General features: G+C 40.8%; 1 protein-coding gene across 9 annotated transcripts in view; it reads left to right on the top strand.

Annotated features, from left to right (window-relative positions):
• Positions 1 to 26695, top strand: part of HIVEP2 (HIVEP zinc finger 2) — a 137145-nt gene that overhangs the window by 57879 nt on the left and 52571 nt on the right. For 4 of the 9 annotated variants that reach the window (XM_071434228.1, XM_071434245.1, XM_071434253.1 and 1 more), the window contains 2 exons: positions 3420 to 3481; positions 4585 to 4646. The exons of 3 other annotated variants lie outside the window; for them this stretch is intronic. The gene's annotated coding sequence lies outside the window, so the exon portion shown is untranslated. The remainder of the gene's footprint in view (positions 1 to 3419; positions 3482 to 4584; positions 4647 to 26695) is intronic. 2 more of the 9 variants (XM_071434231.1, XM_071434269.1) reach the window with 1 other exon arrangement.

Genomic DNA, 26695 nt, shown 5'->3' with positions numbered 1-26695 from the left:
GCCATATCTTGCCATTGCTCCATTGTAAAATTCTCAGAATACTTGATGGGAGTTTTGCATTAAACTGTAAGGTATTTTTATCCAGCTGCTCTTTAGAGGCCCAAGTCATATCCATGTTCTATTCCCAGGGTAGCCTTCTTCCAGTTCCTTAAAGATACAATTTGGCTTTACAGGAAATAATAGTCATGTCTACCACACTGTAACTAAAATATTCAGACACATGAATCTTTTTCTTGACTTCCTATAAAAATGTCATTTGTAGCTGTATTTTGTTTGTTCTGGTTTGACTATAGTATAAACAAGAATTTATTAAAACATTAGCTCTAAGTTACAGTTCTTTTTTGAGACTGCCAGGTCTTACAAAAAATATTACTGAAACTGCAGGGCAAAACCACATATTAACAGAAAAATGAATAATGAGTCTGTTTTCATATGGATTTTTTAAAAAGTACAGCTTGTAGTTGAACTAAATGTACTATTTCCTCCACTTCAGTCAGGAAGCTCTCATAGGCTTTTAACAGTGCCGCCAAAAAATTAATGCTTCAGCTGTTTAACAGATATCAAAAGCCAGTTTGACAATTGTAATCTCTTCCAGGAATTCCCTTTCCCATTTTCCCTCCCTATAAAAACAGATAACAAGATGCTTATACAGTAGAAATGGAAAGTCAGAGCTATTTTATGAAGCGCTGTGCATTTCTTCCAGCCTTAGGAGATGAGGCATGACATCTCCACACCAGGGTAGGAAATGCAGGCACTCTGTTGTGTAAGTAGCATTTGCTTCAAGGATTAGCTGCTTGCCAAGATAGCACAGATTTAAATGTTTCCTAAGCCATTTCTGAGTTTTTACATAACATGGCAGTGACAGGAGAGCCGTGGAGATGGCTGGGTGGGGACTCAAAGCAGTGACCAAGGAAAGACAAAACCAAAGGAAGCAGAGAAATATGCTGCATGTGCCAGCATCAGCTGACACAGCAGAACTGAAGGCAAGGGAAAGCAGCACCAGCCAGGCTTCTCTTGGATTTCTGTCCTCACTTTTAACATGCAACAAGATGAGACAAACTGAAAGGAGATGCCACTTGAACTTTTGTTCTGAAGCATCTCAAAAAGGCACTGAAACATAGACTCAAAGGTCAGAAGTGTTCCGTTTTCTGGAACAAATTCCCAGGACAGCTGTTAATACTACTCTGTCTTTTAAGGCTAATCTTTAATAGTATTCAGTGATAGGTATTAAGAAATATATAGTATTACTGTGGCTGTGGCGAGGAATGTTTTGTTCTTCTCTAATGACAGAAAGGAGATTCTGTGTTAGAAGAGTGAAATAATTAAAGAGGTTGCCAATAAAAAAAGCCACTGTGTTTGCAGAGGGTGCCCTTGTGTTCAGCAAATGCCAATTAGAGAACTGTCACTTTATGTGTACCGTGGGTTATTACTGCACAAACAGTTGTACAATTACGCACTGGGTCAGAAGGGCAAGTTGCCTTCACCTCACAGCCATTATTTTAAAGCAAACACAAATACCAGGCACACAAACATCAGGCACTGTGGCAGTAAAGTAACGACTCTTTGAAAATGCAAGTTAAAGAAAAAAGAGGCCATGTAACAATCCTTGGCATTGTGGAAGGTAATTTTTACCATGTCTGGATAACGTAGATTAGAAACACCATCTTTATATAATGGAGAAGCACACACTTCTTCCACCACTTGAAATACAGTTTATATGCTGTTATGTTGTTCTGATGTTTGGAAATATAAAGAGACTATACAGAATATACATTTTTTCATTTACCTTCTTTGATACTGAAACGTTTGTAGTCCACATGCCCTTGTAAATGAGTTTGTGCACTTCCTTCTGTTGTGCTACCAATGGTCTGATGTCACCATCATCTGATGCACTCTGCTCTCAGCTCTTGTGTGGCTGTAACTGACTTTAGTAAATGGAATAAAGGACAGTTCTGCAAGTGACCTTGTGCAAGACATGTCCTTGGGTGTTTATTACTTGCACTTCTTTGTAGGTGTTCTACTTGGGATTTTATTTTGCATATTTTGCCTGAAGCTTCATTGGATTCAAGTCTAAATAGGCAGAATGAGCCAGGGGTGCTGTGGCCATCCTGGGCACACACAGCATAGCCGTGCTGTATCTGGATTCATAAGTGTGGATCTAAGGCTATCAAGTTTGCCTTCTTTTCTAATGTGGTTGCCATCTGTGCTTGTTCTGGCTTCTCTCTGGGTCGTAAGAAAGAACACAGTTCAGCAGGGATTGTGTTACCATCAGTGGCCTGAACCTTTGTGCTCGCTTGACCTCATACCTCTAGGAAGCTCAGCTGGCAAACATAGCACAGACCTTTGTGGCAACACCCTCTGGGAGCGTGGGCAGCCACTAAGGTTACCCTGCTTCCATATATGCCGAGGTATTTTCATTGACATGCTCTTTTCACGGGTTTGAAATCACTGTGGCTTTAAAGCACCAGCTTTCCCTGAAGCGAGAGCACCGTGCTCACCCGAGGACCTGCTCGAACCCAGCATCTGCTGGGGCAGGACGGGGTGGCAGAAGTTAAATGGAGAGCGTTAGTTTGAAAAATGTTATGAGGTCACCATCCTTTTAAATTGGTTTACACAGATGGCTGTCTGGTTTGTTGCTTTGTCCTTGCTTAATAGTAACTGTTTATGGAAAAACGAATTGCTTTGCAGAAGGAGGTCCAAAAGCTCATGCTGTTGTTTCCCTCACTGGAGATCTTCGTGTTTTTATGGGCATACAAAGATTTGGCCTGAAATGAAGATTAATTAGGAAGCATAGTGAATAATTAACTGTTTGACTTATTGCTAAGCTCTGTAGTCACTGGGTTAGAAATGATTTCCCCAACTGCAGGAGATAAGAGAAGGTTATTCCCAGTTTCACAATGTCCACATTGTTAGGGCTTTGTGCTGTGTGTATTCTGACATCAGCTGATACCTACGCAAGCTGGGTCCAGCTTCTCATCCAAACCACTTCCTGGGGTTTTCTCGGGTAATGGCAGTGATTCAGAAGACACCACAGTGCCTCAGAAAGCCATTTTTTACACATTGCACCCAGACTGTGTGACCATGAAGAAATGAAGTTCTTAGGAAAGAGTTTTGTTCTTGAAAACACCCCCTTTTTTTGTTTGTTCTGCATTCAGATTTAGATGTACATTGCTTGGCTTATCCTACTGACCTGTTCACAGACTCACTTTCTGTTTTGTGGAAGATGTAGGAATATGATGTACACATATGCATGAGGCAGAGGCCTGAGGCTAGTCTCCAGGCAGAGATGCTGATTTTGCATCCAAAATTGTTCCTACCTGAAAAATACTTATTAAAAACCCAACAAAGTAATAGACAGGATTATTTAAAAAAAAAACAACAACATCAAATCTAAATAATGGTGCTCTGCACTTTTGCAGGACTGTCTACTTAAGAAGCTGAGAGTGAGTTAGGAACATTGATGAAGCCTCTATTCTGTGAGGTGGGTATGTGTTTTTTATTACGATTTTGAAAATGCATAAAAAATTCAAACCATTTGCTGGAGTCCAGCCACAGAACTATTTAAGAGCTGGTAATAGAGTCCAGAAATTTTCTGCCACGGCACATGTTCCAATCAACAATTACAAATAAGGTCTTTTGCCCTTCTCTGAAGGAAGTGATGAATTTTTGCATTCTGTTAGTGTTTCAAGTGGCTCTTTTGATTTTTGATTTCTGACTAATGGAATAAGTGACTCTCACAGATACTTTCTCTCCTCTGCTCTTGCAGTGGCCTTAGATCAAAGTTTGGGGAGATAACAGTCTGTAATAGGGGAGCCAGTGGATATCAAACGTGTCCACTGGATCCAAGCCAAACATAATCAGGGGCTCAGAAATGTTCTGTGTGTTTCATTACTTTTTCATTTTTTAGCATTCTGTCATGGTCAGATGAACCAGCAGTCTTTTAATAAATCCCCTTCCGTATTCAGACTTGCAGCTCAGGTTTGCAGGCCCATGGGGGCTGGATTATTTGAATAAGTCTGAGAAGTGAAACTAAACATTTGTAGGTGCAGCAAGCAATTACAGGCACCCAATCTAGTGAATCTTGTAATTTTAATAACCTTTGTTATTACAAGATGCTGCATGCAAAACCATCAGCTCTCCTTGCCCTCTGTGTGAGCAGCTCAGATGTGGAGCCTCAATGCTTCCTTGTGCCAAAGCTGATTGCCCACCCCTGCTCGAGCATCCCCATTCCCAAGGAGCAGGGACATGGAGAATCTCTCTCTTGGGTTCTTGGTTATTTGCACCACTTTCCCTTTTGGCATCATGAGGTAAACCCTGTTGAGTGGGATTCTGCCTCCTGCTTCATGCCATTGGGATCCTGGATTTGTGGCAAGAAATAAGTCAGGATTGGAATTTTCTTTAAACTGCTGTACATTTTAAAAAACTGATTTTGGAATAAATTGCTTTGACAATAAGTACCAAAATATGTATTGATAAAATATGAATTTATGCATGCCAGAATTTATGTCTTTTGTATCTATTCACAAATACATACCAAAAATTGACTGTAGCTCCATATGGCTCCCAATCTCTTCCCTCCCCCAGCTGTCAGCTTCTCCTCACCTGGATGACTAAATGGGAGCAGAGTGCTGGGCCATGAACTGAAGGTGGGTGTAGCAGAAAAGCTATATTGAATGTGTTTTCTCTGGGACATCACTGTGGTTCCTCAAGTGCCTCTCAGTTTGGATGGAAAATGCATTAAAAAGGTGATGCAGTTTGGTGCCAATCTTAGTTTCACACTCTGAAAAAGGAATGAAAATACTCAGAGGGTGAGTTACTTCTGTGCTGATTTGCTTTTTGGGCAGCAGTGGTTGTGTAAAAGGTATTATTGTTTTAGAAACTTTTCAGTATGGCTATCAATTAAAATAATTCATTTTTTAATACTGAAATTTTCACTTGACTGAAGTAGAGATGTCAGGCCTGCTTGTAATTGGTTCAGCAGGGCTACAGGGAAGTTGAAATACCTCCACTCCAAGACCTTCCATTTTCTGACCATAAGCACCATTTACTTTGTTCAGTTCTAAAGTGTTTAAATTCAAAACCTTTGGTAAGATTTTTAATACATTGTTTGATTGAAATTATGCAAATCCATTGCAGTAGTGTAAAATGATGTAAGATCTTTGGGAGGGAAAGCACCCATTTCTTCTGCCCTAATGCGTCTGGAGGTGAAAGGCTCAGGATTCCTGTGCCACTGCAGGATGGGTGGTGGGATGGCACAGCTCACTGCCTCACTGCCCACGTGGCACTGCTCACATCGGTGTTTTGGTGTCAAACAACTCCTCAAAGCCTCCAAAATGGGAAAGTTATGATCCAGGACTAAGTGTTGTTGCCATTAAACAATGATCCCAAAGTTACCTCAGCTTCTGGTGCTGGGTGGGCAGGAACCCAAGTGGGCTTCTTCTGTTGCTGATGTTTTTCGTAAGGGAGCTGAAATGATCACAGCTGATTTGGAGTTTTTTTCCAAGATTGCTTTCTGCCACTTCCTTTAGAAACCAAACATGAGCCCACAGCTTTCTGTCCTGTTGGAACACTGAGTTTTGTTGTCAAATTCAGAGCAGTTAGATGAAATTTTAAAGATATCTAGAGGAATAAAAATACAAAGAAACGGCTAACGAGGAACAGAAGACAAAAGTGGTTGAAAGAAAATTTAGATGGCAGAAGGTTCTGAAATACTTCACCTCTCCTCTAACTGGGACAAAACCGTGACAACTCTTAAGCAGTAAGACATCTTACTTCAGAACATTTAAAATGTTGCTTCAGTTTTATTTTGCATATTTTTTATGTCATGAAGGTATTCCAATTCATCGACTAGCAAAATATTGTCAAACTTCAGTATTGAAGTATCTTGTTATATCACAAGGCCTATTATTTTCATTTATCTTCATTTAAACCAGGGACAAAATTTTTATATTTTATTGAACTTTTCTATCAAATCAGTATGTTTTTCTTTCAGGTAACCCCAGTATGAAAAGTTTGGACGGGTTACAGTTTTAAAATTTTTTCAATTCTTACTGTTCAGTTTCTCTTTTAAAAATAAGTAAAACGTGCCTTCTTTTATTGTCTATAAGCTGCACAATCCCTAGAATTATGTATTTTTGAAAGCATAGGATTTCAGCACAGATAGGACTGACTTTCCATTTCTGTGAGAATGTTTACAGTTGAATGGTCTCAGGAATAAAACTGAAGCTTTTTTACGTGTATGTTTTGTGAATGTAAAACTTGCACACACTCTGAGCTGTGAACCAAAAAGCTTCAGATTGAGCCAGCAGAGAGGAAGGAATTTGTCTGCTGTACAGCAAAAGGAAGTATTTGCTGTGTTATTGAAGCACATGGCCTTTTGCCATCTTTGATAAAGTGTTTCAGGGTTGTGCACCCAAAGTCTGCTGCCCTCTTGACCCATCATTCATCACTGGCTGCAGATGAGGTAGATGAGATGCAGCTCCATAGGAGAGCCATTGTTTCAGCCCTGCACAGTTCCTCAGAGAGCGGAAGCTGCAGACAAAGCGGCTCCCTGTGATTCACCACGCTGCTCAGCCTCCTGGTGTTTTTTCTTTTACCTGTACCTTTTCTGGTCCTGCTCTGTGCTGGCCAAGGTGGACAGGCAGCCACGATGAAGCTGTGGGATTGATATGCTTTCCACTCAGCTTCTACTGGGCGCAAATGAGATGAGCGTCTGGGATTTTTTTTTCTGAAAAGGAGAAGCAGATACAATTATCACAGCATTTGCCTTGGCAATGCATTCAAATTTATTCCCCTTTTGACTATTCAACACTGTTGATAGATGATGCTTAAAATGTGGAATTGCCCATAATTTTTCTAGCACACTGTGAATTGCCCAGTCTTTTTTTTTTTTCCCTCTCTATAAGCATTTCTGGTTACAGAGATGCCAGCATTCCCAGTAAGTATGCTAAGAATGTAGAGTTATACTTTGTACTGCTAAATTAACAGACAGGAATAGTCACACCAAACCAGATTCAGCTCCCAGATGGGAAAGCGTCTCCTCTAGACCAAATTTTAATGACTTTTTTACATGAGAAATTTTCACCACTGTAGCATACTGTGTGATTTAAAACAAATGCTATCATCTCTCTCTGTTGGTGATAGGTAACTTGTAAAAAATATAGCTTTCTTTGTAATGACCAACCAGGGCGTGGGAATGTCTGGACATTTAGGTAGATTAACTAAGTAGGTTAACTGATCTTTTATTATCTTAAACTATTTAAATTTAAAAAGATAATTTTTAGTTTAGCAATTTTTTTTTGAGCACTAGTTTGAAGGATCTGATTCTTACTTGATTTGTTATTTATGCAATCCTCTTAGCTTTTAATTCCTGTAAGTGACAGGAGAATGAGTCCTAGATGGCATAACAACAATATCAGAAGAGTTAACTTGGATAGTTGTAGGATGTGGTGGGAAATATTCTCAGACATTTCTGCCTCCTGACTAGGAAGGGTCTGTTCATGAGATGATGGAATCCATGCTCTTTGGCAGTTTGCCTGCATCAGCTGGAATATTGTAAGAGATTTTGGCCCCCTGCAAATTTTAACAATGACTGTATTATGATGAAGTGATGCAGAAGTTTTATGATTTGTTTAAAAGAAGAGAAAGGGTCTTCCACTTCTTGTGAATGCTTGACCTAAGAGACACTGCAGTACACAGCCTGACTTGTCCTTGGAACTCCTTTATGTTTCTGCCATGAAGTCAAGTGGGATGTGCAAATGCTGGAAGGAAAAGTTAAAAGCTGTGTATGTGGGCATTTGGACAGAAATATACAGTTTTCTGTGCTTGTACCAGACACTTTAAATACCCTACCTCCCAGTCACTGCAGCTGCTCAGCCACTGAGGAGATACTTTAGATGTCATTACTTTGTGCTGTTCTCCAGTTCATGGTATTTCTAATTTTGAGTGCACTGTATTACCCTATTTCTGTTTATAAATCTTTTAAGTGTGCACATTAAAAAAGTAATTAAATTGTCATTATAATTTATAGTATGCCTGAAGTCAATCACCTAATTAAATGGAAAAAGCAGAGAGGTAGTAGGTTCATAAGCATTTATTAAGTACTACAGTATTAATTATGCAGGACTTTTGAACCAAGCAAAAGAGGAAGGAATGGAAACACCAATCTAAAAAGGCTTTCCATTGCTGGCCTTTTCAATTTAATAATGTGAGATACCCCCCCAACCCCCAGTTGGCAGGACAACACTAATGCTTTCTTTTTGTTAATTTTTAATGAAATTATGATGGGGGTTTTTTATGACAACCACTTGCAGCATTTTCCTGTAATATTTTTGAAAGCATAATTTGTCCCCATGCAAAGGTCTATAAATACATGAGTAGAATTGAAGATACATTTAGAATTATGGTTTGGGGTGGATTGTGCAGGAGCAGACTCTTGGTCGTCGCTTCTCAGCATCTCAGGCAGGGAGTGGAGCCTGTGCTGGTCCCAGTGGCTTGGGGGCCACTGGAAGTAGGGGCTGAGCCCAAAAGGGCAGGCAGGCTGTGAGTGCCACTAGGAGAGGGCAGGGATATGTAGGGACAGTGTGGACGTGACAAGGTTTGCACTTTCTTTGCAGCTGTTCTCTCACCTCCAGCTGCAAATCTGTGGCACTTGTCTGACGGTGGAGGGGATGGAATGCTGGCTCACCCTGCAGGGCTGGGGTCAGGAGCAGGCTCTGTAAGGTGGCAGACTGTGGGCTGAGCCCTAGAAATGGAACTGCATTTTAGTGAGCTTGTGAAACAGGGCTGTCTCACTATGGCTGGTTTGTACTTTGCTGCATTAGGTGAACTGCCTGGAGCAGGCAGATGAACTAGATGAAACAGAAGCCCTAAAGTCAGGATTTCTTCTCTTTTGCTAGTTTGTTAAAAAATTTAAAACTCTGGTAACACACATACACCTAAATAAACTTGCCTGCATTCCATGTTGTTCCCAAGATTTTAATTTCATCCTCAGTGACCTTTACACCTGAACATCGGTCATTGAAACCTCTCTTTTAGATAGCAGAGGGGTCTAATCCATCAGCCCTGAGCCCTGGCTGCACTGAAGCAGACTGCAGGCCTTAGGGGAGAGAGAGACTGAGCAGGCAGAGGCAGCTGCTGCAAGCACTGCAGCAGTCCATGGTCTCCTGCTGATCCATTGGCCTGCACTGAACGCAGCCCAGCTGGTTCTTGGGAATACCAGTGCAGGCAAACATCAGTAACAAACCAGGGCAAGCCCCAGCAAGGGGTTTGACAGAATCCAGAGTATGCTTTGCAACTCAATTGGATATTGATAGTGAGGGATACAATGGAATCCTTGGAAAGGAACACCTATGCTTTTTTACTGCAAGAACTTGTAGCAACAAAAGGTGGTTCATTAGAGATGGGGCCTTTAAAAGACCTTTAAATCACAGGTCTTTAAAAGAAAAGATGACCAAAACACCCACTACTGTATAAATGGACAGGTAGAGACTTACTTACTTGGTCTGTCATTATCAAATTGATTTAACACATTTGGAACCTAAGTGCACAGTTTCAGTTTATCTTGCAGTATATTAAATAGGAAGTCATTGGCCAAACCTAATCACAACATAAGGGCAGCATCTGAAAGATGGATCTCACTTACCTGAAAACTGAAGAACCAGGTCAATTTTCTTTTTTCTGAAAGAAATTGAGATTATGTGATTGGAATATAAATCCCCACTGAAGACCATTTCTTTTCACAGTCTTTAATAGGCTGAACTGAATTGACAGCAAAAATGACCAAAAAAGGGCCAGACTGAATTATCAGAAGATTTACTTTGTATAGGTATTATATGTTTTATACAAAAAAAATATTGAGTCTGTTTGGCCATAAGCACTGCAGGATTGTGTACTATCTTCTTCAGTACAAGGATGAAGAGGATTGCACACTAAGGCCAGGTCCAGCAGCTGAGGTTGCAGCATCCCTTTTCCTTGTCCCACACACCCCCTGAGTTACAGGCTTGCATGTCTTGCTAGAGGGGGACCTGTGGTTACTGCTCTTAACCTGTTTATTACTGGAATTAATGTTTCAAACAGATATAATTGGGATTCCCTTTTCAACAGGCAGTGTTTTACCTTATATGGAGAAAATTAAATTATTGACAGCTCTTCATCTCAGAACTCATAATAACCCTATAATGAGCACAGTCATTATGCTTCAGGTTAGCACTGCAGCAGTGTTATATAAGGAATGTAACTTGACAGTTTTCTGGGGGAAATAATTATATATATATGATATATATCACATATATATATATATATCAAAGTTAGTGGCCTAACCAAGGTCTCAGGTGACACAATACAAGTTGGGTTATATAATTCATTTTATGGTCAATAAGCCTGTCTTCTGAGCTGCATGTTGGAAAACGTAATGCTTGTCTGTTTGTATCAGTTTACAGCTCTCTCTTTAATATAGAAATTGCTCATGCCATGATATTGTAATCTGTTTTCAGCTTCTCATGCTGGCACTAGGCAAAGGCAGTCCCACCACTGGTGTCCTCTCTTTGTTGAAACAGTGAAAAACTAGGAAACCCAAACCTTCCACGTGTTGATTCTGAAAACAAGTTGGATGAGTCTTTATTGCAGCCCTTTGAAGTAATAGTGCAGCAGAGTCGTTCAGATGCACTCTGCCAATTTTTGTGTCTAAACAGAGGAAAATAAGTTCCCTCTTCATGTGTCTTCAGCACTTTAGGCATGTATTTTCATTGGGAAAATGGACTTGTTTTATGCTACAGGCAGATAATTGATTTAAAGTCCCAGATATATGATACAATGATATGCAAAATGGATGCTGATTTTTAAATCCACAGTTGTGGAAATTGCATTTTCTCAGGTATCAAAAGCAGCACAGGTGTTCTGTCACAGATGGAGAGCTTGACCACCCCAGTCTGTCTTTATGGGATGCTCAGACATCACTTAGAGGGATCTGTGTTGGGCACTGGCAGAGGTGGGACAGGTGGATGTTTGGTGGCACGTGCCTTGCACACACAGTGTGTGACTCCAGGCAGCTCAGCTGAAGACTCTCTGGAAGCACGAGGAGGTCACCAGCTTCTCCTGTGCTCCTGGACCTCCACTGTGTTGGGAGCACAGGTGTGTCACATGTAAGAGGTGAGGGGTGTTACTTAAAAATCAAAGTATATGGGCCATGATTGCAGACCAGGAATAGCAGAAGTAGCTTTTAAGTTCCTGCTACTGGAATTTAGTATGGCCTCAATAGCCTCCAGATGTTCTGTGCAAATGTTCAGGTAGTCTTGGAGCTGATGTGGTTTCATTCTGAGCAATCCCTAATAGGGGTGACATAAGTTTATGGAGGGAGGTAACACTGTTGGTTGGTTTTTGGGTGGAAGTTCTCTGGAATTACAGGGCACATGCTGAAGAAGAGCACTATTAAATTCCAGCTATTTAATTAATATGAGTATTGATCTTGTATGTGGGATTTTCTTGAGGTATCTCTTGGGACAACAATATTAAATTTGAAAGAACAAATGCCACTAGAAAGCAGGGAGTTGTGCAATGATGTATTTTTAACTTCAAGCCTCATAAATTAAATTCCTAGCTAGACTTGGTGCAAATATTTAAAATCCTCTTCAGTCCACAAAATCAAAGAGCCAAAGGGCAACTTGAGTTCACAGGACTCTTCAGGAAGATGGAAAACCTAAAGTCAAGCTGAAAGTGTGTTTGAGAGAACAAATCTAGGTACATTGGGCCTGGAGAGAGCCTAAGTGAGAGCTTTGGGTGCACATATGTATCTGCAAGGGCTGGAATGAAAAGGCAAGATCTTTTCATATGTTGCTGAAGAGAAATTGGGGTGAAATACTGTGGTTAAACTACAGCATGTGGTTAAACTACAGCATGGAGTACTTTGCTCTAGACTGTTCAATACTGGAAAGGGGTTACTACTATACAACATTTGGGTCAGTGGAGCAAACTGCCACGGGAGGGTGTGGGGTCAGTCACAGCTAGACTAGGTTAGTGACTATTTTAGGTGGCCTAGGATGACCCTAGGTGGATTTAGAGGCAGCTTCCATCCTAAATGTTTCTGTGATTTTTGTTCTCTTCTGATTCAACTCTTGTAAGACCGACTTGTTCTTTCAGTTGGTATGTGAATTATTACAGCCTATTGGCAAAAAAGCCCTCTGCATGTAAGATAAAAATATGACCAATATTACTTTGCATTTATTGCAAATGTAAAATGCCAAATAATTATTACATAAATTATGTATTACAATACATAATACAGTGTGTTTGTGTTGTGGATAATCTCTGGAAATTGGTATTAAAAATAAAATCTTATAAATATTTAGGCTATGCTTAAAACATTTGGGTTTTTCCTCAGAATTACACTTTTTTTTCCACAGGAATTTCTCCATATTTTAAAGATAGGAAATGTCTAGCATTTTAGAGAATAATCTCACATGGGAGGTGAGATGCAATCTGTGTCCCCATGACCACATGAGCTACATCTGTCCTGCTACAAATGTCTGTCGTGGTGCAAGTTTCCAGGGAAGGGTTTAGAGGACTTAGAGATCAGTAAGCTGTGTGTGTTCTTATGTATGTGCACACCCTTAAGTAATGGTGTGATAGTCTTACCCAGCAGTGACTGTAGTCAGTGGAATTTTTAATTGAAGACACAGTTCCTCTATGCCAGGTTATGTTTTCTTTCATGACATTTCATTGTTCAAAAGCAGGCTCTGCTGTTAATTAAAATTGGTGCATGGGTAAAGATTGACTTTCATCCACAGGAGCAACATGATGTATAGTTAATCACACCTGGCACGGAAGAGCATTTCTCTTTGGTCTCAATCCAGGTTCCACTGACTTTTACGATATTTGGATCAAGTTTTCCAATCATGTTGCTGTGATGATCTGCAAACCCACTGAGGACTTCATTGCTCATTGCCAGGACTAGCTGTTATGAAATGGTATGAAAAGCATTGGAACATAAGTGCCAAAACCTACATCTGCTGTTCAAGTTAAGAATTTCTTTGACTTGTCAGAATGAAAGAAATGAAGTAGCCCTAGCAAAGTTAATTCTGACTCCATTTGCTTATCCTCTTTTAATCACATTTGAAACTGCTGTAGGATTGGTGTATTAGTAAGCAATCCTTAGAGAAGTGGTGAGCAGTGTCCTAAGGTCATGCAAGGTTCATCAGGCTCTGCCTGGAGCCTCCTCCTGGGATCTCGTTATTCTGCTTGTCTCCCATGAAGTAGTCCTGACAGAAAAAAATAGCTTCTTTTCTTTGAGTGCTTGCTCTTCTATGAAGAAGCAGTAAGTAGTGTAAGGAGTTTATGGTGGTCACAAATGTTCTAGAACAGTGAAATAATGGTTTGAGACATAATTGACTAAATTTTAATATATCTGTTATAACTGCCTGAATCAAAAATGATGATATTAATTTTTAGAAATGCTTGACTGGGAATTTGAATAACTCTTTGGAGATGTAAAATTCAGTAGGGATCTGTTTTGTCCTTTTTTTCCCTACCTTATCATTTCTCTTAACCATTCATTGTATCTGAATTTCTGAGTGATCACTATGGTTTGTTGTGTCTTTTATTCTTTGTGAGAAGCCTTCAGCTTGATTTCTTATGTTTCTTAGTAGTGGCATTATATTTTCCTGGTAGAAACAATTTTTTGGGCCTTATGTGTTGATTCTGTTATCCAAAAGCATTTTTTGAGTCCCGTGTATTTTTCTTGTCTCCTTTCCTGGGGCAGTTTTTCCTTGGTTGGAGCTTCTACAGTCAGAGTGGCCTCTCACCATTTTTCTGGTTTTACTAATTTTTGAGCTGGAGCCCTTACATAAAATCAAACCTTGAGGGTTTAAGGGTATGAGTCTTGGTGAAATTGCCACCTTATACTCCTTAGTCTTTGCTTGCAGCTGCCCCAAAGCTCAGCTGGATGCAGCAGAGAAAGCAAAGGTAGCCTGAAGACCTGTTTTTCCATTTCTCTGTTTCCTGGGGCAACCAGGCCTTGAAGATACCATATGTTAATATGAAACATCCTCAGAAACCAGGTTTACCTAATCCCTGCCAGTCTCTTTAAGTCAGCCAGTCTCTTTCTGCCATTTAGTGTTATGGTTGAGCTGGCACCTAGCTTTGGGAACATAGGCATCAAATTTAGTGGAGGCTCTGCTCACCTGCATTATCATTTGTGTTCCAGACGAAAGTAATTTTTTTCTTAAAATATATTGCTTTTTAATGAGTTTTCTGGGCATAGTGAAAATAGGCAATTTAGAGAGGGATGAGTTTAGTACACTATTTGGAGTCTGCATTTTATTCTTTCTTGTCTTGACTATCACAAAATGATATTCAAGAGGGGTACTTTGTCTACAACAACATTTATGAGCTTTGAAAATTCAGGCTAAAACCTGTGTGTCTGCCCTGAAGAAATGAGTCTTCTGTCAAGTACCACATCATAGATAATTTTTATTCGGGGCTTTAAGGTCAGTAGCGTGTCTGGTAAGCTTATTTCTTCAGCTATTACTTTAGTGATGCAGCAAGTTAAACTTTCCATCTTGCCTTTTCCATAACTTTTCATCTATGCTTCAGATCTCAGACAGTGGACAGGAATTGCAAAGGACTGCACAGGTTAAAGATGACCCTCTGCCCATGGGTCATCATTGCTTACAGGCTGGAGATTACTTCTCAGAAGAGCTGTGGAAGTGCTCTGCTTCTTACTCCAGGCAAAGCCATCTGGGTTGCCTTTGGTTGAAGGTCAGTGAGGGCTCACAGTGAATGAGGTAGAAATGTGAGCCTTCAGCCAGCTGTGGAAGAGCTGTGGAAGAGCTGTGGAAGTGCTCAGAAGAGCTGTGGAAGTGCTCTGCTTCTTACTCCAGGCAAAGCCATCTGGGTTGCCTTTGGTTGAAGGTCAGTGAGGGCTCACAGTGAATGAGGTAGAAATGTGAGCCTTCAGCCAGCATGGAACAAGTAGGGACAGAAGGACCTTCAGCTTCCATAGCTAGAGCAAGACGTGCTGTCATAGTTCTTAGCCAACAACATTTTCCTTTAAATGAGACGTGCCGGGATAGCTTGGATAGCTATGAGCTTTTGTATCATGTTTTCCTACATGACGCTGAGGAAAAAGTCTTGAAACCCTTATGGAAAAGTATACCAGAACCTGCCTTGTAACTGTCCTTGCAGGAGCTTTCCACTGGCCTCCAAAACCTAGACTTTTATCTGAGATTATTCTCCAGGCTGTTGATTACATTTTTCAGAGCTGCAGTGTTCTCAGTGATGATTGCGTCAGGACTATCAGTTGTTATTTCCAGGTCCTCAATTTTCTTTTCAACCTCCTGCTGTTTTAATCCCAGACCTTCAAGCTTCCTGTCTATGGAAACCATAGTAGCCTGGAATAAGTCCAACCTTCCAGAAATAGGAGTTTTGTATGTTTTAGAAAAAAATTAGATTATACTGGGTGGCCAATGGCTGCAGCTGTAGACATCATCAAACCAAAGGCAGGTAAGCAGGTAAGCCCTTTTAACAGGCTGAAAACCGTGTATGAGTATGCTGCCAGATCCTTTGCTGGTCCTAATTTCTGCTTTCTGTTAAAATCACTTATGAAAATCACAGAAAACAGTCTTAAAATCTTAAATCACTTAAATGATTGTGACCAGTCGGTCATACCATATAGCACACCTGTAAAACAACTTTTCACATGGCTCCTGAAAGCTTTCTAATAAAATTATTTTTAAAATGCATCTTAAATCAGTTGTTTTCTTAAACTGCCCACATAGTACCAGGCACTTAGTTTGGCATAATTTTCCCCCATGTGTCTGCACATCATGGTCCTCTCTTCTCCATCCTGGGAGAAGGCTTTGCCTGCAGCAGGCAGCAGCACCAGGCCCACTGCCTGCCTCCCCCTTCCTGTGGCTCTGGGGAAGAGTACTTAGCCCAGGTTCAGCCTCACTGATGGGGACAGGGCCAGGTGGGTGAGCCTTCTACAGAATGGGGGTGGAGCAGGAGCTGGAGTCAGTCATGGGAGTGCTGGAAACTTCTTTTGCTTGTGGAAATACCATAACCTTTCTGATAAGGGCACATGTGGTGAGACATTTTATCTCTGCATTTCTGCAGAAGTGCATGAGAAGGTAAGATTCCCAATGGGGGCAGAAGCCAGTATTGAAGCCTTTACAAAGGACTTCTTACTCTAGTCAAATGAAGAACATGCCTGTTTTACAGATTTTTGCTGTCTCTGCTGTTTTGGCCAAAGGTATAAAGAGGCATGATCCTTGACTTGATCTCTAACACACACAAAAGCTCTTCTCACTGTGGATACACTTAGAACAAACCTTGACTTTTACTGAAACACTTTTAGTGGGTTGGATGAGGGAAGATGGACCTCAGGAAAAAGCTGTGCCAGCAAATAACATAACTTTGCTGGTACGAAGGAAGGCTGTGCTGGGAACACTGTCAGTACAGTGTGCTTGGACAGCTGCACCAGCAGAGCTATCCTATTCTGGATACAGCCTTGTCTTCTGTTCCAGTTTGTCATGCATGATTTATCTTTCTGTCACCTCTTCAGAACCCTAGGCACCTCTCAGCATAAAAAGAAATTAAAACACAATACAGATGAGTCTCCTCTGTATTGGAGTCTTGACCTTTAATATATCAGGTTTTCATATTGCAGCTTTTCCAGCAAATAGGCTGTTCTACAAGAACAGAGGTGCTTTAGTGATCTGCAGAGGTCCTACCTTAGCCATGCTTCAGTTTTATTTGCTCCCACCTACCAGCTCTCAAGCTGCCTGAAATGCCTTTGAGAGGAGATAAGGTTTTCAGATTGCCTACTAGATCATGACCATGAACTCCAGCGAGGCAAAAAAATAATCACTAAAAATCAGAGAAAACAGCCTGGCAACCCAAGTGTTAGAAGGATTGCTTAATGTTTCATCCTGTTTTGCCAGTTTAATTTTTATCAGGGTTTATGTTTTTCCCCTTGGTGCTCTCATTACATTTTCCTTTCCTTATTAAAGAAAGTGTTTGCATTTTACTCTGTGTCTGCACTCCTCATGAACAGACTGGTACATTGCTCCAACAGCAGCTCTGCAGTCAGACCCCTTAGATCAATAAACCATCATTGTTGTTGAGTATACCAGATCTGAATTTTAAAGATTTGCAGTCACACTTGAAATACCTGATGTAAATTTTAAGAGGCATCGGAAAAATTGCTGTACATTGCAGTCATAAAGCTTTGCCAATGTTGCCCTTTGACCAGATCACTCTTTGACTGGGTTTTGGTCTCATGTTTTTCTCTGCAACTATTCATGGTGTTGGTGTTCGTTTTTTTTTCTCCAAGAGACAGACAACTATGTCTTTAGAGGAACAAAACAACTGTGTCAACAGATGGGAGAGAAAATACTGTGTCTGAAATAGTGCTAGGAATAAACCATGTTAAAAATAGGTAGTCTTGCCACAAGTGTTTCTTTGGCCAATGTGGAAATCCTTCTTTCCCATACTTGCATGTTATCAAAACTGTACTAAAATCCTGCTAGAAAAGCTGCCAAATAAACCTACAAAAACATTGCTACAACAATAACTACCCATTTCCTGCCTAATTGTAAGGGTCATGCTAGTAAAGGAGAAAGACTAAGGAAGCAGTGCTACCATGGGAGAGCTCTGAACAGTGCCAGGGACTGACCCCTGGCCAGCAGCAACCAAAACACAGCTCTTTCACTTGTGGCTATAGATTTTATTGATGTGACCTTCCTCTCCCCTCCCAACAGTCCTAGCAGAACACCAGAGGGTTGTCAGAATTTTGCCCTTTCTTAGAAGTGTTTCTGCATTCCTAGGCTTGGAGAAAAATAATTTTCCTGTCCCACAAAATACGTGGGGAAAACCCACAGCAGTTCAGCTGTCAAGCTGGGGTTTTTTATAAGAAAGTTCTTTTCCTCTCCAAAACTGAACTACTCTTAAATATGACTGTTACCAGCAGAATTACAGCTGCAGTTTAGACTTTGCATTTCTGCTTTCCATCTCTTGGCTCACTTATTTTTGCTGTTTGTCTCCTTGCTTTCATTTGTTTCTTCTGTGTCTCAATTTATCCAATTTTTGTGGCCAACCAGCCAGTTCAGCATTATCACTGTCCCAATGGCTGTAAAGAGGGCAGAGAAGCCCTTCACTAAATGAGTTTTTTTTCCACAATGCCTCTGTGCTTTCTTTGGTCCATTTTTGTTTGTGCTTGGTGCTCCATGTTGTGTCATCTGGAAAGAGAGATGATGTTTGCATAATGTGTATTTTTCTGGAGTTAATTTCTGAAAATATTTGTACAGTTGGCAGCACCTTTGGGGCAGGGACAGATTGCAATCTCAAACACAGAACAAGTCAGTGCGTTGACAGCAACTGGAGGAGTGGAAGAACAGGTAGAGCCTGGCTCTCAGTGCTCCCTTCCCCACATTCCCCACAGCCTTTTTCTATGGGGACTTGCTTGGGAGCTTGGCAGAAAGCAGCCTCAGGCAGCAGAGCATAGTTTAGGGCAGCCCCATGGTATTGTAATTGATTCTGATATCTGCAAAGGCAGATAAGGCTCCTTCATCTGGGGAGAAGGGCAGAGGCAGGCAAATGGTGCAGCCTGCTGCTGGGCATAAATTCCCCATGACTGCTCTTTGCAACAGGCTTTTCCTTTCCCACTTGTCTGCAGTCAAGGAATGCTCCTGGGGATCTGTGCTTTACTGGAAGTCATCTCTGTTAGATTAATGATGCTTGCGAAGACTGAAGAAATTTAAAGGAAAATAATAGGTTTCAGATGGTGTTAGAGTCTGCCCTGTTACTTCAGTCCATCAAGGGAAGACCCACATTCCTTATCAAAGTAGTTTGCTTATTATCCCCACTCTTTCCTTGTTGCCACGTGAGGGAAATGTAAATGAAGAGTCGAAATGCCCATTATTTTTCAGTCTTTTTCTAGCAGATAATTTCCCAATTCACTCTGTGTAAAGGCTTGGTGAGGCTCATCAGCAATGTATGTACAGAATTTCCTATGGTAGTTTCTTACCTCGCTTTTTTTGTGTTGACTCCTGCCTCTGTGGTCCCTGTAATCCATATGTATACGTGTATATATCTATGTCCACTCCAAGGATATGTCCCCTGGCCTTTTTAAAATTTGGTTTTGCTTAACTGATTTATGGATGAGTTAAAAAGACTAGTACTTTACATGCATGAGTGACAGTTTGATTAACAGCTGAATTCTACCTTCTTCCAGCCTAATGAGCTCCAAAGGTAAATCAAGGGAAGTTTTGTGCAACATCCTCACTCTGTGAAAAACCAATATTCAAAAAGATGCACACTACCTATTCACTTTTGACTTGAGCACGTGCTTTGCTTTGCTGAATTGACTTTACTGATTAGAGATGGAATTAAGTGACTTGCTTAAATGACTTGCTTAGCTGTGAATGAGGTTGCATAATTTTTAATTTTTCTGCTGGAGCTCTCCTCCCAAATCAGTGAGAGTAGGCTCAGGCCACAGTGACAGAGAGGGATGCGGTTGTAATGGGCAGGATAAGTCAATTAAGAATTGTGCCCTTTGTATTGTAAAATGATATTTTATTTTTTCATTACTGCCAGTTTCTAATTGTGGTTGTGAATTGTAATCAAGTGAATATGGTTTCATGGGGCAAGTATAGCAAAATATTTTTGAGCAGCTATAAGAATACTAAAAGTTCTTGTGTAGCTGTGTCCAAGCTAACTGCTGTTTCACTGCCTTGTTTTTCAGACTCTTTCATTCTTTTGTTGACAGAAAAATCATTAGAAAACATTCACTGGCAGCATTTAATAGCATATATTTAGAACATGAAATAAAGAAGCCAGACATTAGTGATGCACCATAATCTATTAGTAATCTGTTTAACTCCACTCCTCCACACATGCAAGAGAATAAAATAGAAGTTACTCAAATAAAATGGATATTTTTAAGAAATCTTCACCTTTATGATTATGCAGGTTTTTTTTCTTTAAAGCACCACCTATTTTTCTTTTTCTGAGAGTCAATGGTGATCGCAAAATGTGAAAAATTGCAAACAAAACTGAGAAGTTCAAGTTAGCTGTGGAGCCAAAAGTGTGATTCAGTAGCTGAAAATATCTCTGCGCTTCATGCATCAAACTCAAACACTGTGCTTTGGCAACACCCCCTGGATTAGAAGCGGAGTTTGAGGTCATTCCTCCTCCAGCCTGCCATGTATGGAGAGAGCCCACGCTCATGACAAATTACTGAGCAGAGTGACATCAGTGCAGAGGGATCTTGCCTCACTGAGGAGAACCAAAGTCTTCACTGCTGCCTTTCTCTTGGTAGTCTGAAGACCTGGAGGACCAGAGTGGAGGGACTGGAAGAGAGGACACTTGAAACAGTCCCTCTCTAAATGTGGCAATAACAAGGGATAGTGAGGTGGTTTCCTTGTAGAGAGATCACAGGATGTCCAGCAGAAGTGTGTGCTCAGAGATGGTTTGGTGGCCCGTTCAGTTTTTCAAGACAAATGGTCAGCTGCCAGTGATGGTGTTACACTGGGGCTGCCAACCTGAAACAACAGTTGTGTAATCCTGTGCTTTACAAGCTGTCTCTGCAACTGTCCGAGACTGGTAAGCTTATCTGGGCTAAATTCAGAGTGCCTTGAGTGAAGTCTCTACTTTTAATTAACACCAGACTCATTGAGCTCTTAGTTTTATTTTATAGGGAGCCTTAGCTTAGATTTTGCAGGTAACAACCAAAACTCTGTAAACAGACCCTGAGTCCTTAGATTATTTTCCTTGCTGGCAAAACTCTCTTGCTTACAGAAATCCCACTTCCCTCCTGTTATCCTGCATGACTGACCCAGTTGCCAGCTTCTCAGGGACAAGTTAGCTTTCACCTACTGCTGAGACTGTCCAACACTATGGCTGTTACTCTGCCATGGGCTTGATGCTGCCATGGTCTTTCCATGGAGATGGAGATAGTTTTGACAGCTCAGGTGATTGCCATGGTCTAGTGGGATACTTGCCATATTGTAGCCTACCTGCTTAGTGGCCTTAATGTCTGCTTAGTATCTCTGCCTCAGTTTCTTCACTGTGCACCTTGCTGCATTGGTTTTCCCCAATGCATGGATGTCGTAGCAGGGTAGGGTAGGCACTCAAAGAGAGAATGGAAGCCAAGGCCACTCAGTGTGGGAGGTTCCTCGCGATGATTTTGCCAAAGTCTGTTGTGCCAAAGAGCATGTTTGGATCCCATAGAGCATGAGCTTTACCTAGAATCCTATCTTGGGCTTGGCTGAGATCTGATGTTTTCATTTTCCCTGCCTACTCTCGGAGGATCGCCAGATGTACTCCCATCTTCCTGCCAGCTGCCTGCACAAACAGCCCTCTTGGCAGCAGCAGGCGAGGCAAATGGCTTGAGCAATGTGTGTTTGAGGACACTGTGTCAATTGTCAGCTTGACCATTGTCTAAAAGCCTCAGGCCTGGTTAGTGAGGGTGCTGGTCTCAGCTGGCAGTGTCCAAACCGTTATTTGCAGTGAGGTTATGGACCTGTACTTAGGGGGATGTGCTCTTGCTAATTTAGCTCCTGGCTGAAGTGAAAAAAAGTAACCCAAAATCATAGTTTCAGTGGCAGCCGCTAAATAAGCTCCTGTGCAGACTGGGGTCTGAAGATAAAGGAGATAACATAGGGAGGCTCCCAAGAAGTAATTAGGTTCTTGGTTTTAATAAAGTGAATTACCTATATGTAAAGTAAACAAAGTTCATAGATGTTCCTTTAAAATTTTGTTTAGATTGCAGAACCCGAGAGACAATAAAACCAGCTCCACTAACACACATGCATTAGTAAATATGTCTATTTTTATTTATATAATATGTACAAATATGCACATATGGATATATACATATATTTATGTAGATAAACACATATATATACACATAAATTTATGCATGTACAAATTTGAACAAACTGAAATTTTACAAAGATTTCTTGGTGCTCTTTGCATTGAGATCTGCAACATGGTGTTAGCAGGATACAAAAAATGAAGAAAAGCTGTCTATTAAAAAAAATTTTAATGGGCTATCACACTCCTATTGAGAAAATTGTGGAAAACAAAAGAAGCATATATACTGAAAAATAAAGCAGGTTTCAAATCTCTTGCTGTTTTAATAATGAAGACAAAAATGTTTACAGCATAGCAACATTTGATTCAAAAAATTAATTTTATACCTTTTACTTTGGAAGTAGTTCAAGATTTGATCCGTTAATTTTATCTAACTGGTTGTAGGCAAATGTATTTGTGCAGTATTGGGAGCTACCAGAATGACCTGGAATTAAAAGGGCAAAGGTAGGGTTGCTTTAAGTATTTTAATTAATCTATTCAAAGATTATTTGTGTGAACATATTAAGAACACCAGTAAACTAATGGGAATAATTTTCTTCCACTTCCAAATTCAACTGCACATGGTATGATTGCATTTGATCAAGGTATGAACATAATTTCACAGATGATTGTCTTCTGGCATTGAACATATGACGTCAATTTAAAGTATGACATTGCTTTTACCTTCCTTCTTTTCCTCAGAAGACTTTTCTGCTTCTAGCTGCCATAGCTATCAAATTGTGTGTATAATAAATTGTGTTTTGTTTAGAGAGCGATAACTGTAAAATATTGCCCATTTGGAGAAAAAGTGCTGCGATTGAGATTGATGCCTGGAACTTAATGTATCATAGCTGCAATCAAGCAAATTTTAAACTTCTTATTTCTCCCATAACAGATGATAGTTCACAGAGTTCTATGGACCTTCTGTGTTTGAAAAGGAAAAAAGGAGCAAAAAGAGAAAAATGAGAAAATCAAAAAATTAAAATATTAGAAAATCCACTCTGACTGGCTTCACACTCTATACATATTACAGAAGTTTTTGTGGTAAATTCATTGCATTAAGTAAGAAAACATCTATAAAGAGAGAACTCATGCAAGATGCCTTGGAGTGGGAGATTTGCATGTAGCCACACTGTTTTGAGTTACTCACCATGAATTCAAGCTGATGGTTGATGCACTGCAGAAGTGTGCACATTTTTCTACCCATATTGCCTAGCTCTTTTGAGTACAAATTATTCTGTATAATCCAAGAACCTGGCTGCAACTTAATGGTACCTTACAGACCTGGTCAAAGTAAGGCTTTAGGTAAATTCCTAAACCATGGTAAGTTACAGACTGTGCTGGAATGCTATCTGCTGCAAGCCAGTTAAGGAGCAATATGGACATGGCTTTATTTGCCCTTTGTAATCTTGAAGCAATTTCACTTGTTTATTGTAGTATTTCAGAATCTTTGAATAATTAGCAGTAAAATATTATCCAGTTGCTTTCCAAAAATTTTAGTTTCTGATTAAAATACACGAGATTCCTGACTTTTTTTTGCTTTGGAAGGTGCACAGGAATGTCCCAGTCAACCTCCTACCCTCAACTGACCCTACAGTGGCAGTTTAACAAATATATAAAAAGTGCTATAAAGCAAAGATCTTGCTGTTGATCCATGACATTACTTAATTATTATGGTCAGATGATGCTGATGTCTCTGTTACATTTTTGTGTCACCACTGAAGGTGTAGTTTTATGACTAGAAAATAGTTACAGGGGTTGCCAAGGCTGCTAGGAGTCTTTCAAAAGCAGATGGTGTAAGTCATTATCAGAGCACCTCTGCCTGTGTTTCCAGGTCTTGTGTAAAAGGCTATTCCCAGAGCGTTTGAGAGGCAAAGTTCAAACTGAAAAGGCTCTTCCAAACAGTGAGACATGCTGTGATTTTCATACTCTCATTTCCCTTTTGATGAGCTTGTCTATTCATAGTCCCAATAGCTGTCAAACAACTGCAGAAGAGATTAGGAGAGTCATGACCAGGTGTGACCAAATAGAATCACAGAATTGTTTAGGTTGGAAGTCCAGCTGTTAACCCAGCACTGCCAAGTCCATGACTAAGCCTCATCCCCAAATGCCACATCTGCATGTCTTTTAAATACCTCCAGGGATGGTGACTCAACCACTGCCCTGGGCAGCCTGTTCCAAGGCTTGACAACTCTTTCTGCAAAGAGGTTTTTTCCTAATATCCAATCTAAACCTCCTCTGATGCAACTTGAAGTAATTTCCTTTTGCCCAACAATTCGTTAGTTGTAAGAAGAGACCTAGCAACTTATAAACACTAGAAAATGCTCAGCAGTGGTGGCTGCATTGCTGTCTGTCTTTGGTGGGCAGGCATTGGAGGCATGCTTGTTTTCTTCTGCAGCAAAGGAACAAAGGATCGCTCAAATTTTTACTAATGCAGTGATAAAAAGAAAAGTTCCTGGTTTTACTATCCAAACAATGACTCTTGAGCTTTAATTAGGCAGCAAAATCCTGTCTGAGGACACATGAGTTATCTGGGCTTATTAGAGACTCTGCAGATTGGCTGTTCCTTCAGACTACCTCCCCTTTGCTAGAACCAGTGCTGCTATGTGGTGCTAAGGTAGTAAGGAGATGCACTAGTACTGCCAGGACAAAACCCTGCTGTCCTTTAATAGGTCTTGGTTTGAAGAATATTTTGCCTCTTTGTAAGCAATAATTAAGTTTCTTAAATACTCAGAAACTGATCCAGCCTGAATTTAACAGATCAGATGCTAGAGTGTTCTTTGAGGAACCATGTTGAAGACAGTGAGGTTACCACAGCAAGAGGGAAGACATTGGATTTATTCCATTTTGCCCTAACTTATTTTAGCTCAGTTTTGAGCTAAAATAAGTTAGAGCAAAATGGAATATAGTCTTCCTCATGGATTTCAATTTAAACCCTCTCCATGAAGCTGGAGCAGCAGAAGTGTGATTTTGTTCTATAAATGACATCTTTCACTTATGGCTTTATTCTCTTTTCTTGAAAGTCTCCTCTGCTTCTGCCAGTATGCCATAGAGAGGATTGAATATAAATGAGTATAAAAACCCTTGTCTTTAGGTTGCAGATAGGATAAACAAGTTCAAAATGCATATTAATTAGAAATAACTGTGCAAGTGTAACCAACAGAACTAAAACCACTTCAGCCTGTGAAAGTACAAGGAGATCTGCTTTAGGGCTGGAAGGTATCCATGCCACACCAGGGGGAAGAGGCTACAATCCAGACCACTCCTTGATCCTACTGAAGGATGGGAGAAGGACTCATGACTTCTTTATTGCTTTACTTTGCTTTTTTGCCTGGGACATTTTTCAGGTCAATTGTAAAAGTAGTGATTGAAATGCTGGCCCTGCTAAGTACAGAGTTTTGCCCTTGAGTAGAGTTGTGCCAAGGTTTCACCAACCGATTAAAACCATATTAGGCCCTGTCTGTTCAAAGGTTCAAAAGTGGTTCCTGGCTTCACACCCAGATCATTTCCTAGAAAGCTGTAGATTGGTGTGATAAAGTGCCAGGGGCTGCAGCCAGAGCATGTGTTATTTTATATATGCAGATGCCTGTATAGACTGCTGTTGATATAGCTGGTCAATAACACATTATCATTTACTATTTGTTTTTGTTGCTGGTAGCAAACATTGCAGGGAAAAACAGCATAAGCATGTCCATTTTATTGCCAGCCAGTTCCAGCCCTGTTTTACCTTTCAGCTTTTGGCACCCTGTTTGCACTGGCTCACATCTGTGCTCTGCTAGCAGTAGAAGCACCATGTGTTGCCCACCCCCCAGAGGACAGGTTCCCTGCTGGAAGCAGAGGGAAGTTTGCTTTGGCTTCAGGGTACATTGTGGTCAGGCCACGGGCACAAATCTGCAAGTTAGGTGGGCTAAGTTTGAGATTTTCCTGTCCAAGTCCTCTGACATGCTCCTCTACCATGACGTGTAAGGCCTTGAGGAGCATGTACCTTCTGTTGTGGTGGCCTGATCACCTGAGACAGTAGCCAGCCAGACAGTGCCACAGGCAGGGCAAAAGAGCAGGAGAAGGGGTGACATGAGCTGCACTTCTTGCTGGGACCCTGTGCACCCCTGGGGTGCTGCCCTGTGCAGGAGCACATCCCCCTGGGATGCTCACACTTGTTGCCTACCTGTCACATTGCCTGGGATCTCACATGTGGGTATTCAGGGATGCAGGGAAGCCTGAAAGAAAGTGCCCTGAGCAAAATACATGCTGTAGTTGTCTGTTCACACCAGTCTTTGCAAAATCAGAACAGCCAGGCCTGTTGGAGTATGTAGTTCACTGAATACAAGATCACCGAAGGTTTGTTGCCTGAGTATTAATAAGGTGGTCATTTCAGTCAGCTCTGCTGTGTACAATTTAGATCTGAGTCTCCAGTTCCTGGTGCCTTGTCTGTATGCCCCAGTTAGGGGTATTCAATAACCCACTCCCTGCAAGGTGCAAGCAAAGCAGCCTGTGGCTGTCTAACGTGTCTGACACATTAATGAACATATCTCCTGGTGCTCTGTGCCTTGGATGCACATACACTCCTGCACACATGCCTACAGCAGGTCTTTTGTGGGCAGAAAGTGCTTTCTTTGTGGTCTTTCCCAGAGTGCCATCACATGTAAGGAGAAATGTAAGGATTATGACTGTTTTTCACACTGTATGCTAATAACTTACTTTCTAAAACAAACTAGCATCATATGGAAAAGGGAATTCCTATAGGTGGTCTCACTTTTTAAGTGCTAAATAGGAAAGAAGCAGGATGAAAGATAATCACATTGCTCTGGTTCAATAACAGGAATGTATTTGCATTTAATTAAAAATTATG

This window comes from Agelaius tricolor, unplaced genomic scaffold (assembly GCF_023055355.1).
Source record: "Agelaius tricolor isolate 1412-34295 unplaced genomic scaffold, bAgeTri1.0.p SCAF_1, whole genome shotgun sequence".
In the NCBI taxonomy this organism is placed as follows: Eukaryota; Metazoa; Chordata; class Aves; order Passeriformes; family Icteridae; genus Agelaius; species Agelaius tricolor.
The sequence above is the reverse complement of the archived record's forward strand: the minus strand, read 5'-3'. Positions and strand labels throughout refer to the sequence as shown.